We start from the raw sequence: 14,893 nt of genomic DNA, 5'->3' as shown, positions 1-14,893 counted from the left end.
AGTGAACATTCCATCGTCAGAGACACTTGACAAAATAACACTACGTGTCAATGAGAGTAGTCAACAAGGAACCCCACAACCATGAGGTAGGGTTGCCCCAGACTACTGCAAGTGACACATGGCCATACAAACGACAGACGTGAGCCATACAAATGCTTGTGACATAACACAGCAAACAGTGAATAAGTCTCTTGAATGAGATCACCAGATTATTGTGGGCTCTCCTCACCTGAAACAACACCAACTAATAGGAGAAGGAGCGGAAATGCCATCTTGTGCACCTCTGCGAGTGCCAGCTTGAGGGGCCCCTCAGGCATGAAATGACAGTCTCTGTCACTTTGTCTGATTCTGTCTCTGTTTAGAGGAAATGGTGACAGCTCTAGACGTAGGCACTGTGAGTGAGAGGAAGTCTGACTAAAGTATTTAATAACCTGAAATTCTGGGCAGCACAGAGTGTGTCCTGTAGGCCTACACTGGCCCCTTTGCAGTGTGGGTGCGTTGGAGAATCCTTGGCACTGTCCCCACTCCCTCCATGAGTGAGCGTCTCTGTTTTGGGAATTGCTTGTGGTTGGTTTCAATGCTGCTTTATCAGGATTAGTGAGACCTGAGGCGCTGGCACTGAACTAAGCGGGCCATGTGGGGGGTGCAGGCGCCAGTAGATCCCTCTGTGCTTCCTGCAACCAGTGCTGTATTAGTGGGTGGAGAGTCCTGCCAGGGACCTACCAGGAGAACTTTGAGGCTAAGGAATTGGGGCATTTGTAGTAGATGGCTTTGTGGTCTATAACATGACCTTAAACATGGCTCATCTTTCATTGGGGAGCCGGTGTAACTGCTTTAACTCTGATGTGTGTAGGCAGGCTGGCGATGAGCAGAGCAGTATCAATTTGCACCAATTGAAGTTGGTGAAGAAGTGTTTACAGGGCAGCTGGAAAAGGGATTGGATAAGGAGCATTGATTCCCGGAACACTGCAGCTGAAGACATTGGCAGCTAATCGCATTGACCAGGCTGGAACTCAAAGTTTGATTGAGAAAGGTATTTATGAATGGTTGAGACCACAAATATATGACATTTCATGGGGACCAATGGAAATCTATCCATATTCCACCCACATTGTGCAGATTTTGGTGCTCACTGCACCTTAATCCTCATGTCCTGGTAAATACTGGTCATTATGCGGTATTTATTGCACCAAGTTTGTATCCAATGAGATAAGACCACAAAATTCCGAATTCTGGTATGTGCTGAAACAGGTATTACAGCACTTATTGGAAATTATCTTGCACTTGTTACGAGGGCCTTAGTATCTTAAAAAATTGATAAATAGTGGATGTGGCAGGTATTTATTGAAAACAAAACAGGTGATGGACCGAATGTGGATCAATGTCACACATTCATCCCAGTCCAAAGATCTGGGCCCAAATCCATCGTTTTTTTGCACTCCACACCACCCTGGGTTAGACAATGGCGATATGCAAATTAGCTCTGACCCTGTGCCATAAGTGCGCTGGGGATGCTCAGACGTGGGTCCCAGGCACTCCACACCACTGGAGTCAAGCTAGCCGGGCTGATGAGAGGTGTTACCTCGAAACCGGTCCGGTCCTCGGATGCTTGATTCCGTTCTGGGAAGGACATGGCTTTTGTAGTTCGGACTGGACTGTTCCCATGGGGCACAGGGTCAGAGCTGATTTGCATATCGCCATTGTCTAACCCAGGGTGGTGTGGAGTGCAAAAAAACGATGGATTTGGGCCCAGATCTTTGGACTGGGGTGAAGTGTGACATTGATTCACATACTGTCCATCACCTATTTTGTTTGCAATTGCCGCCATAAGTGCGCTGGGGATGCTCAGACGTGGGTCCCAGGCACTCCACACCACTGGAGTCAAGCTAGCCGAGCTGATGAGAGGTGTTACCTCGAAACCGGTCCGGTCCTCGGATGCTTGATTCCGTTCTGGGAAGGACATGGCTTTTGTAGTTCGGACTGGACTGTTCCCATGGGGCACAGGGTCAGAGCTGATTTGCATATCGCCATTGTCTAACCCAGGGTGGTGTGGAGTGCAAAAAAACGATGGATTTGGGCCCAGATCTTTGGACTGGGGTGAAGTGTGACATTGATTCACATACTGTCCATCACCTATTTTGTTTGCAATTGCCGCCATAAGTGCGCTGGGGATGCTCAGACGTGGGTCCCAGGCACTCCACACCACTGGAGTCAAGCGAGCCGGGCTGATGAGAGGTGTTACCTCGAAACCGGTCCGGTCCTCGGATGCTTGATTCCGTTCTGGGAAGGACATGGCTTTTGTAGTTCGGACTGGACTGTTCCCATGGGGCACAGGGTCAGAGCTGATTTGCATATCGCCATTGTCTAACCCAGGGTGGTGTGGAGTGCAAAAAAACGATGGATTTGGGCCCAGATCTTTGGACTGGGGTGAAGTGTGACATTGATTCACATACTGTCCATCACCTATTTTGTTTGCAATTGCCGCCATAAGTGCGCTGGGGATGCTCAGACGTGGGTCCCAGGCACTCCACACCACTGGAGTCAAGCTAGCTGGGCTGATGAGAGGTGTTACCTCGAAACCGATCCGGTCCTCGGATGCTTGATTCCGTTCTGGGAAGGACATGGCTTTTGTAGTTCCGACTGGACTGTTCCCATGGGGCACAGGGTCAGAGCTGATTTGCATATCGCCATTGTCTAACCCAGTGTGGTGTGGAGTGCAAAAAAACGATGGATTTGGTCCCAGATCTTTGGACTGGGGTGAATGTGTGACATTGATTCACATTCTGTCCATCACCTGTTTTGTTTGCAATTGCCGCCATAAGTGCGCTGGGGATACTCAGACGTGGGTCCCAGGCACTCCACACCACTGGAGTCAAGCTAGCCGGGCTGATGAGAGGTGTTACCTCGAAACCGGTCCGGTCCTCGGATGCTTGATTCCGTTCTGGGAAGGACATGGCTTTTGTAGTTCGGACTGGACTGTTCCCATGGGGCACAGGGTCAGAGCTGATTTGCATATCGCCATTGTCTAACCCAGGGTGATGTGGAGTGCAAAAAAACGATGGATTTGGGCCCAGATCTTTGGACTGGGGTGAATGTGTGACATTGATTCACATTCTGTCCATCACCTGTTTTGTTTGCAATTGCCGCCATAAGTGCGCTGGGGATGCTCAGACGTGGGTCCCAGGCACTCCACACCACTGGAGTCAAGCTAGCCGGGCTGATGAGAGGTGTTACCTCGAAACCGGTCCGGTCCTCGGATGCTTGATTCCGTTCTGGGAAGGACATTAAATCCACTTAAATCAGCGGTAATTGTACCCATTTTGAAAAAGCCAGGCGCGGACCCCTCCACCCCTGCCAATTTCCGTCCCATCTCCCTCCTGCCATTTCTGGCAAAGGTGCTCGAGCACCATGTCACCTGCGCTCTGAGCTCCTTTGTGGAGAAGCACGGAGCTCTCGCCCCCCGCCAGGCCGGATTCCGCCCCGCACACTCCACGGAGTCCGTAGTCCTCTCGGTCCTGGACAACCTCAGGGAGGGAATGGACACCAACCAGCCCCAGGCCTTGGTCCTTCTCGATCTCTCAGCCGCTTTTGACACGGTGGATCATACCATCTTGCTTTCCCGTGTCAAGGCGGCGGGGATCGGGGGCACCGCTCTGGTCTGGTTATCCTCCTTCCTGAGGGACCGCACCAAGGCAGTTCGCCTGGGTGACTTTACTGCGGACGTTCGGAAAGTTCAGTGCGGGGTCCCCCAAGGCTCTTCCCTCTCCCCTCTCTTGTTTAACCTTTACATTGCCCCTCTTATTTTCTCACTGCAACAAATGGAGGTCGCCGTGTTTAATTATGCGGATGACCTCCAGCTTGTCTTTAATCTGTCTTCTTCTCCTTCTTCTGCTCTCAATTTCCAATCTATTATGATTCACATCCGGGACTGGATGAACCACAACCATCTGAAACTCAACCCAGACAAGACTGAGCTGGTGTTGACGGGCGGTTCATCCAGCCCCTGGTCTTCTTTATTTTGGCCCCCCTCCCTAGGCCCTCCTGCCATCCCCTCTACCTCAGTCAAAACATTAGGCATTAAACTTAATTCTCAACTCACCCTTCACTCCCAGGTTAGCTCTGTGGTGTCTTCTTCCTTTCTTGCACTGCGTACTATACGCCGGGTGTCCCGTTTCTTTTCTTTTGCTGCCCTTAAATTGATCATCCTGGCTATGGTCGTTTCCCGCCTGCATTACGGCAACGCCCTATATGCAGGTATACCTGCATATAGCCTACGGCGTCTGCAGCAAATCCAAAACCAGGCGGCGCGCCTGGTGTTCAAACTTTCGAAGTCCCACCACACCACTCCCCTCCTTAAGTCTCTCCATTGGCTCCCTGTTCATGCCCGTGTCCAGTTTAAGCTTGCCTCCATTACCTTTCAAGCTCGACTGGGCACGGCACCGGCTTTCATCTCATCTGAGATCACCCCCTACGTTCCCACTAGGGAACTACGTTCATCCACCCTGTCCCTTCTTACAATCCCTCGGTTCAGGAGAAAGAAATGGGGAGGCTCGAAATTTGCGACCCTTGCCCCCCTCCTCTGGAACTCCCTGCCTCTCGAGCTCAGAGCCTTAACCTTATACCCACAGTTCCGAAAGCAGCTCAAAGCTCATCTTTTCACGAAGTCCTTCAACTGATCCACTAGCAGTTTGTCTCTCCTTCCCCCAGCTCCGGTCCTTTTGCCTAGATCTTCTGTTACTTGTAGCGCCATGAAACCGCTGGTGTACGTGCGCTTTATAAATAATTTTAAATTCAAATTCAAATTCAAATTCAAATTCAAGGACATGGCTTTTGTAGTTCGGACTGGACTGTTCCCATGGGGCACAGGGTCAGTGCTGATTTGCATATCGCCATTGTCTAACCCAGGGTGGTGTGGAGTGCAAAAAAACGATGGATTTAGGCCCAGATCTTTGGACTGGGGGAATGTGTGACATTGATTCACATTCTGTCCATCACCTGTTTTGTTTGCAGGTATTTATTGAAGGCACAACTGAAATATCTGAGAAAATATAGTAAGAAAAGAGTGCAAGAGAACACCTAAATAACATGCTATGAGGATCAAAGCTTTGAGTATGGGAAGATGAATGAAAGCAGAGTGTTCAGAGGAAATAAATAAAAGGATCTTATTTTTCTAATAGCATTGACCTGCAGTGAGTGGGACAATCACTGTTATATTTATATTAGGCTTCTCCAGTGAGTACCTTGTGAGCTCTCCAGCTATGAATAAGCAGCTCTTCTGTGTGCAGCTCAGCCTATTCAATTTAATGCTTTTGCTTTACTTAATCAATACATGAATTCACATTTAGAAAAATGTGTGTATTTTCGGAATTCATAAGCTAATGTTTAGAGTAGAATGTTTGAATTTCCAAAATATATTTAAAGCTGATGTGCGAATGAAAAATCATGCTGCATTGTACAGATATGTTATAATATCACCTTGATGCCATGCTATGGCTGTTGAGTAGCAAATGTTCAGGCACTCTGATCTGCTGCATACATTTCTTGACATTACTGTAGATGCTCTAAAGTCATCACTATTGGTAATCTTGCACACAGTGATCTCTAATATTAACATGTCTCTTATGGTCCATATTACCACACGGATAATATTGGTTAGTAGCTCGGGAGGATTTTTATTGAACATAAATAGCTCTTATTATAAAAAGTTTGAAGACCTCTGGTTATTACTATGGTGCTTCATACTGTACTTACTAACCAGTGTCATTACCATGCGTCGCTAATACCCAATGGCAGGACAGTTTCCCAGGGCCTTTGGCACTCAAGGGCAACCTGCAAGCAACCATTGTAACAAGGATTTCTGCTGTCCCTGGAACTATATAAGTCAGACTTCAAGCTCAGTGGATTGCCAAGAACCTCACAATCAGGCCTTCAGCATTCATGAGGAGTGAGGTGTCCCGTCTTAGTTTCTTCATTGCAGTACAGCGGGAGCAGGGTGACTTCGGCCACTTCAGGCAGTAGAGTGGCCTTCACCACTCAGGGTCATTTGGCAGTCAGTACATGCTTGGGGATTTGGGGACTCAGGTGTCTCATAGATGTGGTTGGTGCTGTCACAGTAGAGGCAGCTGGGCACATATTGAATGTGCAAGGGGCTTTGTACTAATAACAGCAAAGTTGTTGTTCATTGCGGTGATTGGGTGCAGCGTTCAGGAGAGCTGGAGGAACCACAGGGACTCATCACAAGTGCTAAAGCTAAGATCTGAAACAGCATCCAGCCCAGAGGACTGTGGTCCTGGGAGCAATCGGTGGGTTCATTCTGGTTGCAGACCTCGAACATTGTTGGGGGATGAGTCACAAGTCGTGACTGGACAGTGATTTCACAAAAAGTTAAGAGGCATCAAGCAGATGGTTCTGACAGTAACTTTTCTCACTACACACTACTAATGGGTCATAGTTGTGCTTTGTTTGCCGATCAGGGAGTGGTTTGGTCACTGTGCTCTGATGACCCTTCGTAGGACTGTGCCACAAGTTTATATATCCGGTCTTGCAGCCTTCACGAGGTGCATGTCTTTGCAGTACCATGATGCACGGGTGAATCTGTGTTCAGGGGCTGATTTGAGGCAGCGTCTCCATTCATTCATTCAGACTGCAGCAGAAGCACCTCCTTTGTTCAGTCCTGGAGCATATTCCCTGCTCTTTCAGCAGGGCAGCCAATATATCATGCCTCTGTTCAGTTGTACATAGAAACACCTGACGCCACAAATCTTCCAAGTCAAAAGGTCTACTCTAAGGCCTAGGACCTCATTTACAAAAAATAGACGTAGGGCACTGCCGCAAGCCATTTTGCTCTGCTGCCCTAAGCCAATTTGAAAGGGCAGGAAAGCACCATATTTGCAAGATACAGTTCATTGCTGTCTTTTCAGCCAGCACCGGCGTACAATTTGCAGTAAGCTCCAATGCGGGCACCCTTACACCATAGTGCAAGGGTGTCTGTGTTGTTGGCATGATTGATTTTGTGCAGGAAGAGGCACCATCCTGCACAAAAACAATCATGAGAGGCGTGTTCCCCAGTTCTATGTGTGCTGCAGAATGCAGCACAAATGGAAAGAGGAAAAAACGAGGAGAAATGTCAGTATTTCTCCACGTTACGCCTTGTTCAGGGGTGGAGTAAGTTTTTAGTGCTGCCCTAGGTTTACGTGAAGTTGAGAATCTAGGGCAGTGTCAAAATGCATGAGTGTTGAGTGGGAACACCCACAGCAATGCACTTGGAATGCGTCCTTGATGTAGAGCGGTGGTACTCAAAGTACGGCCCGTGGACCATTTGCGGCCTGCCAGACCTCTCCCTGTGACCCCCCATGGAAAACAGCAACAGTCATGGACTTGGTCCATTACTGCTGTTGTGATTCCTCGGGGGCCGCATTTGCCGAGAAAAGGGCATGAGCAGACAATCAGTGCCTTGCATGCTGACCTGCGGCTCCCCCGCCCTCACCTGCGTCGCAGCAGGTGATGGTTTGAAAAGAAAGCACGCCTCGCCCACCTACCATGGCAACAATTGCCTGCCGCATCTCCTCGCCTCGGAAAGAAGTAAGTGTATGTCATTTCCATCAGTGTTATTGCTGGCCCCCATTTTTTTGGTTCTCTCTTTTAGACCTTGTTAATGAATCATTCAAAATGTAAAGATATCCTGGGGTTTGAAACAAAATGTACAGTTATCTTTCGGGATTTTCGAGGGGGCTATAATCTTTTATGCATGTTTATTGCTAAGTTTTGCATATTTATTTATGTGCATGCGACAGTAGATGGCGCTGTGCCGCATTCTATGGACAATTCTGTGTTAGTCATCGGCTTAAATTCTTAATGCTCACAGGACCAAAAACCAGGGACTGTTGTGCCACTGCGTTACAACCCGCGATTCTCTAATAAGGAATACAAGGCAATGCTTATATGTTGAAAATTGACTTATTTTTCAAAGAGTTGCAAATTATTTGCCAAGCCTAACATTTCAAATGAGCCTGTTTTAAATGTACTTCATTATAAGGAGAGAGAGAGAGAGAGAGGGAGACAGAGGGAGAGGGAAGAAGAGAGTGAGACAGAGAGAGACAGAGAGAGGGAGTGAGACAGTCTGAGTGAGGCAGAGGGAGAAATAGGGAGAGATGGAGGGAGAGGGAGAGAGAGATGTGTGTATGCCGGGTCTGGTGGCTCAGTGGACGAAGGCGTCCGCTGCAGGGACCTGTGTTGAACCTCATGGTCACAGTTTTTTTGGTGCTCTAGCCCCGCCCTCTCCCCCACTGACCCCGCCCCCACCGGTGCGGCCCTCGGACACAAACCACACTGTAAATTTGGCCCCGAGAGAAAGTTTGTGAGTACCCATGATGTAGAGTAAGGCAAGCCTTTGCTCCATATTTATGAGGCTATGCAAAGCCACACAGGGGGGCTTTGTGTTGCCTTATAGATATGATTGAGAGGCCTCCGCCACTGGATTGTCATAAAAAGTGACGCTCCGGCAGCTCAGGCCTCTTGTAAATGAGGGCCCTAGTTCATATTCTGAATCAGTGGCAGTTGGACCAAGTGAAGTAACCATTCAGGTTTAAAGTTATGTCCAAAGTTTTCAAGCACACCAATTATGCTAAGGGCCATCTTCCCGTAGGTGTTGCACAGTTCCATGGCAACCAGCTAACAAAGAGGTAACGTCACTATGATGTTATACCTCCATCAATGTCCACTTGGTTTTATAGGCTGGGACCAGATGACCTTTGGCAAGTCTGGGACAGTTTCTCTGTGCTTGTTCCTCCAGCACCTCAGGACATAGGATGAGTTGGGGGTAGAGAGGTGGGGGTTAGTTAGCCTAGTATTTCATTTATGTAGGTGTGTTGCTATGGCTGTGGCCTTCACTAAAGTCCTCTGTTGGGGTGTTGTGCCTCACCGGGCACCGGCTGGCCTACTCCTTGGAAGTTAAATATAAGAAAGCCTTCTTGCTCTATTTAAAGTTATGTGAATCCAAACCAGGCACATGAACTTGGTTTTCAAAAGTTTCAACTGAAAGGCAGAAGAGTAGAGCAGCACAAGGTGCACAGGCAGAGAAGGGGAGTCCGCAGTTCACTAACCTTCATGAAGCAGCCTACAACCTTGGGGGCTACATAGATACAGGGATACGCCATCCCTCCTGTTTACAGGCACTACTTCACACACCTCTGACACTCAGAAAAAGTGTGACAATGCAGTCATGACAGAATACATGGAGTTACACAGGGAGAGCCAGCAGGGAGTCTCTACAGTGGAGTGTAGGTAGAAATGCCTGTATCCCACAGCTAAAGGTCAGCTACCGCCAATAGTTAGTTATTTCATGGCCTGGTCACAGGCAGAATAGTCTCCCTTGAGAAAGGTAGGACCATCTTGGGAGTACTCCTATCACCCAACGCAGTCTAACACCCCATTTGTGGTCCTTACCTTGTAGCATGTGACCCCTGGCAGTCCATGACACTCAGGGGGTCCGCAACTGTTTATGAAATTAAATACATCGAGCAAATGTACTATATATATACAAAGTGTAAAATTGAAAATGTTAAAATGCTCTGAAAACGGGAAGAATATGAAGTTGAAGATTTTTCCTGATCAAGGTTTTTGAAGAGCGTCTGGGGGCATTAACGACAAACCTCGCTACAGCGTTCTGGACGACTTGCAGACGATGGAGTAGTTTGTTGCTCATGCCAAGATATAAGGCATTGCAGTAGTCCAGTCGCGAGGATAGGAAGGCGACCGCAACCAATTTCAGGGCATCAGGAGAGAGGTAATGGGTAAGTTTTCTTAACATCCTAAGAACCCCACAACAGGTTGAGACCGTTCTGTTAACTTGCTTGTCAAAAGCAAGTGAGGTGTCAAGTATGACTTCCAAGTTGCGGGCAACGGGAGAGGGCTGGGGGCAAGTTCCCAGTGTCTGTGGCCACCAATCGGCTGACCAGACCTCCTTGTTTCCACGAAGACCAGAATCTCAGTTTTTTCCCCGTTTAACTTGAGGAAGTTCGAGGCCATCCAGCCTGCCACTGCTTCCATGCAATTTCTAAAATTTAGGGCCGTGGTCTCAACAGATTGCGACAGAGAGACCATGATCTGGGTGTCATCGGCATACGAGAGCACTTCCTGTCCAAAAGTTCTGACGAGCCTAGCAAGTGGGGCTGTGATTTGTCCTGCAGTCAACCAACTCCGACAGAAATGTATTTGCCCCGCCCTCCTGGCACTCAAGATAAGAACTTGTCGCTGTGCAGTGATTACACTATTGAACAGTCAGTCAATCCAACTTTCCTGCATGACCGCCAAGTCCCTTTTACAAATGAATACATTATTATCAATACAACATAAGCCATGATAGATAATACATTGTTGCCCTAGGTACGGGCACATCTAAAAGTCTAATCGGAAGCCATCATTCAGAGAGGCGGCTGAGTCCCATTACAAGCGAAATGGTAGTCCGTATTCAATCAGGGGCCATTTTTCCTTAAACCTTCTCATGGACAATGCCACCCCTACCCAGCACTTATTTCTCTGTCAATTTTATCCCATAATAGACAGTTTTATCAGTAAATGTTTTAAAGTTTGAGAAGAGTTTATATACTCTACTTGTTCCTAATTACTAAATCATATTGAAAGTGTTCTGTGTCAGGAAGTGTGTAAAAATCAAAGTTGAAAGACCGTTGTCATCATGCTGGAATTGTTTTACTTTAAAGTTGGCTCATTTTGCACAAATTCAGTTCTGGTTTCAAATCACCAATTTACTTAAAAAATGCATACTAGCAAGAAACCAGCTGAATGACCTTTGAATTGTTTGGTACATATTTTATGATGTTTATACAATGTTATTAATTCGTTGTTCAAACTTGTGAAATTGTTACGGTTTTAACTAACCAAAACACTAAACTTAAACTTCAAACTACAAAAGCCAATCTGGAATGAAAAGTCTGATTTTTCAATATATTTTATTTTGTAAATTAAATTGTAGTGTAGTTCCTATATTCCCAATAGGCTCTGCGCATTGGAATAACATAAACGGTAGTTTAGACGTAGGACTGAGGTCGACTAGGTCTCTACTGAATATGTTAGACTTAATTAGGAATGCCAGCTAGCTCAGAGGTCACTAGAAACTTTCTCGAATGAACAGGAAGGAGTTAACTTTCCTGATTAGACAAGAAGGGATTAGCTTCTGACAACCGCATAAACATGACAACTTTGCTCCCTCCAGAATAAGGAGTATATCTCCAGAGTCGTGTGAAAACAATAGATAGCTATTTCACTCAGTCAATTGTGCATACTTAGTTTCACCAGAGTGCAGAGAAATAGAGAGACAGGCGTTTTCAATAAAAGGTGTTATTTATTGAGCAGTCTTCTTTCTCATGCAAGAGAAGTGAATTGCCACAATTGCAATACTTATCATAAAGTAAAGTGCGTACAGTAAAAGGAGTATTATGAAATAATACTGTAAAAGCATAGATATGGTTTCTGAGCCATATGATACTAAAACGGATAAAATATATACAATTTCATACAATGATAAAAGTTGACTAAACGTACTCAACTGGTGCTTCTAAATTACGCCTACCCCAGTGTACCTAACCTAAGCCTAGTATGTGGGAAGGAGTAAGGGAGTTGCAGTTTAAGTTTAGGTTAGTTTTGCCAAGAATCTGAATCAAGACTTCTCTAAGGATCTAATCAGCTCCGTACCTTGGTTTTAGAATGAAGGAGGTCTTGTATCTCGTTCTCAGGACTCAGTCTCCCAGTAACCCGCAAGGGTGACTGGAAACACTGGAGCTGGATTTTCTCGGCAGGAGAAAAGACAGCGTCTTTCTCAGTGCGTCAAATGGGAGGGACGGCTTCCTTCGGCACTCGCATCAGCTGGGCTTTGGGTAAGTAGATAGCCGCTCTGCTCCAAACCACCGTGTGTTGCTTAAGGCAAATGCTGGTATATTTTTACCTGGAAGGTGCCGTGTTTGACGTAAGGTTGGACATAAGACATCAATAAGAACTGTCACTAAGAACTGGCAGGAGTTCTAGGACAAATCAAAACAAAAGCAGGGGGAATTCCCGGGCTGCTGGAGGTTTGGTTTGTTTAAAGAACGCGTTGTACTTTCTAGGAGTCTAAGGAAGTAGCCTTGCCATATTTGGACTGCATTGGCTATTACTAAATATGGATATGATTCTTATGCCTTTATAAGGATATGATTTGTTATAACCACATAAGGGCATAAATCAGGAATATTTAATTAGGGTCCTAGATACGTTCAGAACACCCACTCCATGTATAATGTCCATCATTACTAAATACTAAGAAATATATAAAGATATAAATATGCATGTGTTTTCCAGCCCACCCAAAAATACATCAAATGCATTTGAAATGGTATAGATACACGAAAATGAGTATTATACTGTACGCTTTCAAGCAGTGGTATCATTCAAATCAAATTTTGTTCATTTAGAATGTTGACTGAATGAATCACGAAAATTTACATTCATGAAATGGCTCTTAATACAGAAAAAAGGTCGAGACCATTTCATCACATATTTATACAAGATTGTACATTGTACATGTGCTAGAGGCTGATTCAAAATATTGTCTCTAGAATCTCTAAGAATAGAAGTTATGTTCTCTAAGAATAGTTCTACTTTAAGCAGAGTACCTTGTGCCAAAAAAAAGTAAATATTTTGGAAATTGGGGAAAAATAATTTCGCTTTTATGGGAAACATAGTTCCAAATATTTTCAGCAGTGCTGTTTATCAAAACTGAAGGCCAAATTCAGAGTTCAGGGAACGCTGTGTGCTCGCTATTTCAAATATTATTGTCGTTGTTGGGAGAGAACATTACCTCAGCTAGGCCAGCAAAAAATTAGTCTACAACAGTAGGTGAAAGTTGGGCCAACGCTGAAAAATCTGAAATAGTGCATATATGCGATGCATTGCCATCATTGGTGTTCATATCAGCAATGTTCACAGAAGGTTGTACCTGTGTGGTGCCGCTTTCATCTCGTACTTCACCGCCACCTAATCGTAATGGTGAAGTCTCGACGAATGCTGTCATCAGAATCGGTTGCCGCTGGGGACAACATGTTGCATGAGTCGTTACCAGACAAAGCAAAGCATCGATATCCATTGGTACTGCTGATGGTAGTGTAAGACAGACGTCCAACACGCATTCTTCTCTGCATAGCAGACATCGAAGCACAGGTAAGATGCAATTTTGCCAGATTGGTCTGAATGAAAGAAACCAGGTAGTATTCAGATCTCTTAGCCGGGCCAATCCGAGGACTTTAGTGATACGTTCTCAGTATCGTATTGCTAGGATCGTTTCTTCCATCGTAGCTTCAGTTTTGTCTGTGACTTGGCTTGCCATATCGGAGCAGAAGGAACAAAAATAAAATTCCTGCTACGAGTCCCAAAATAAGAGGCAGGCCACCGAATAGAGAATGCACAAAATTCGGGAAGATGCCCAGAACTGTTTCAAAGGGTGCTAACAGTCCCGAAAAAATTGTCTTAAATACATGTGTGATGCCACTGCTATCTGACATGTTTAAGATTTGGCTTAACAATTCTACGAAATGCACGGGGCAATTTGTCGATAATAGGGTATGTATCTCTGCTGCTATCCTTGCAACTTACAGGTCATACATCTCTTTGGACGAGGTTAAAGGCACAGTTGTTTGTAAAAGAATAGACTTCATTCTGCTTAAAGTATCAATTCGAATAGAAGAGATATTCACAGAAGGCCATATTGCTGCCTCCATGTCTGGATTGCTGTTTGGATACAATACTTGCATACAACAAATGACCCTGGAAGTAATGCTCACGAGATAGGCTTTTCCTGCCATCATGCCGCAACAGCTGTGGTCACTTATAACGTAGCTACCATTGGAAAGTTGTCTGAAAAAGGGCTCTATCTGTGTAGCAGGGGTGCTGTGCAGATGACATGAAAGGTTGTTTGATGAACCTTCGCAGGCTCCATGCAAGTTAATACCTTGACACAGAAGTGTACCGCTTAGTGATTTTTTACAATTGTTACCACTAAGAAATACTTCTTTTTTCCCTTCACTAGGACATTTATGTGTATGAGGTAAATTCCAGGTCGACTTGATGTATCCTTTACCCAACCTTTCATACAGGCCTGCTGGTATATACTTTTGGCATTATTGAAACTGAAAAGTTGTTATCGGGATTGTAATGGCGCCATGTGTTATCCTTTCAATGAAAGGTCTTACTGACATTGTCAATGGTAATCTTTTGAATTTTTCAAAGCTCCGCACCGTATAGTCTGCTCCTTTTTGTATCAACGAGATTTGTCTATCAGTAAGGTTAAAGATAGAAAATAATGACGCTGTGTTGATTAGACGCCATGGCACGTAGCCTGAACGGAGGTTTTGTAACGTCCAGCCTAGCTGTACAATAGACCGTAATTGGGACTGACCATGTTGTAACATTAGCATATCCTGTTCTATTATATCAATAGCAGATGATACAATGCTGTCCAGTGAATAAATTCCGGAGGACAGAGTCGTTAACCCATTGTTCACTACAGAAAGGGATTTTTCCAAATTAATACGATCAATTTCTCGTATTTTTCTGCCGTTTCAATTTGTGTTACTTTCCAAGCTTCATTGGAAGCTGCGTATATACCAGCGTATATGAAACGTTTATGACGCTGTTTGCGAGGTCCCATTATGAAATCTCGCAAGTCAGAACCTTCTTTAAGTAAAGTTAAGTGTTGCTTAATTTCGGGAAGTGTGGATCTCTGTAGCCAGTCGAGGCATAGTTTTCCTACACTGTATGTTGTAATTATCCCTGGGTGTTGTCTCTGGGAATATCTTGGGTCTGGCCTGTTTTGTTTGAACCCCTGTATTTTGTTCAGGAATCTATC

At 45.4% G+C, this 14,893-nt stretch overlaps 1 protein-coding gene across 1 annotated transcript in view; it reads right to left on the bottom strand.

Moving 5' to 3' along the window:
- LOC147712880 (triggering receptor expressed on myeloid cells 2-like) overlaps positions 1 to 14,893 on the bottom strand; it is a 696,111-nt gene that overhangs the window by 399,638 nt on the left and 281,580 nt on the right. The window lies entirely within an intron of this gene.

The sequence above is a fragment of the Lissotriton vulgaris genome, chromosome 5 (assembly GCF_964263255.1).
Source record: "Lissotriton vulgaris chromosome 5, aLisVul1.2, whole genome shotgun sequence".
Lineage (NCBI taxonomy): Eukaryota > Metazoa > Chordata > Amphibia > Caudata > Salamandridae > Lissotriton > Lissotriton vulgaris.
The sequence above is the reverse complement of the archived record's forward strand: the minus strand, read 5'-3'. Positions and strand labels throughout refer to the sequence as shown.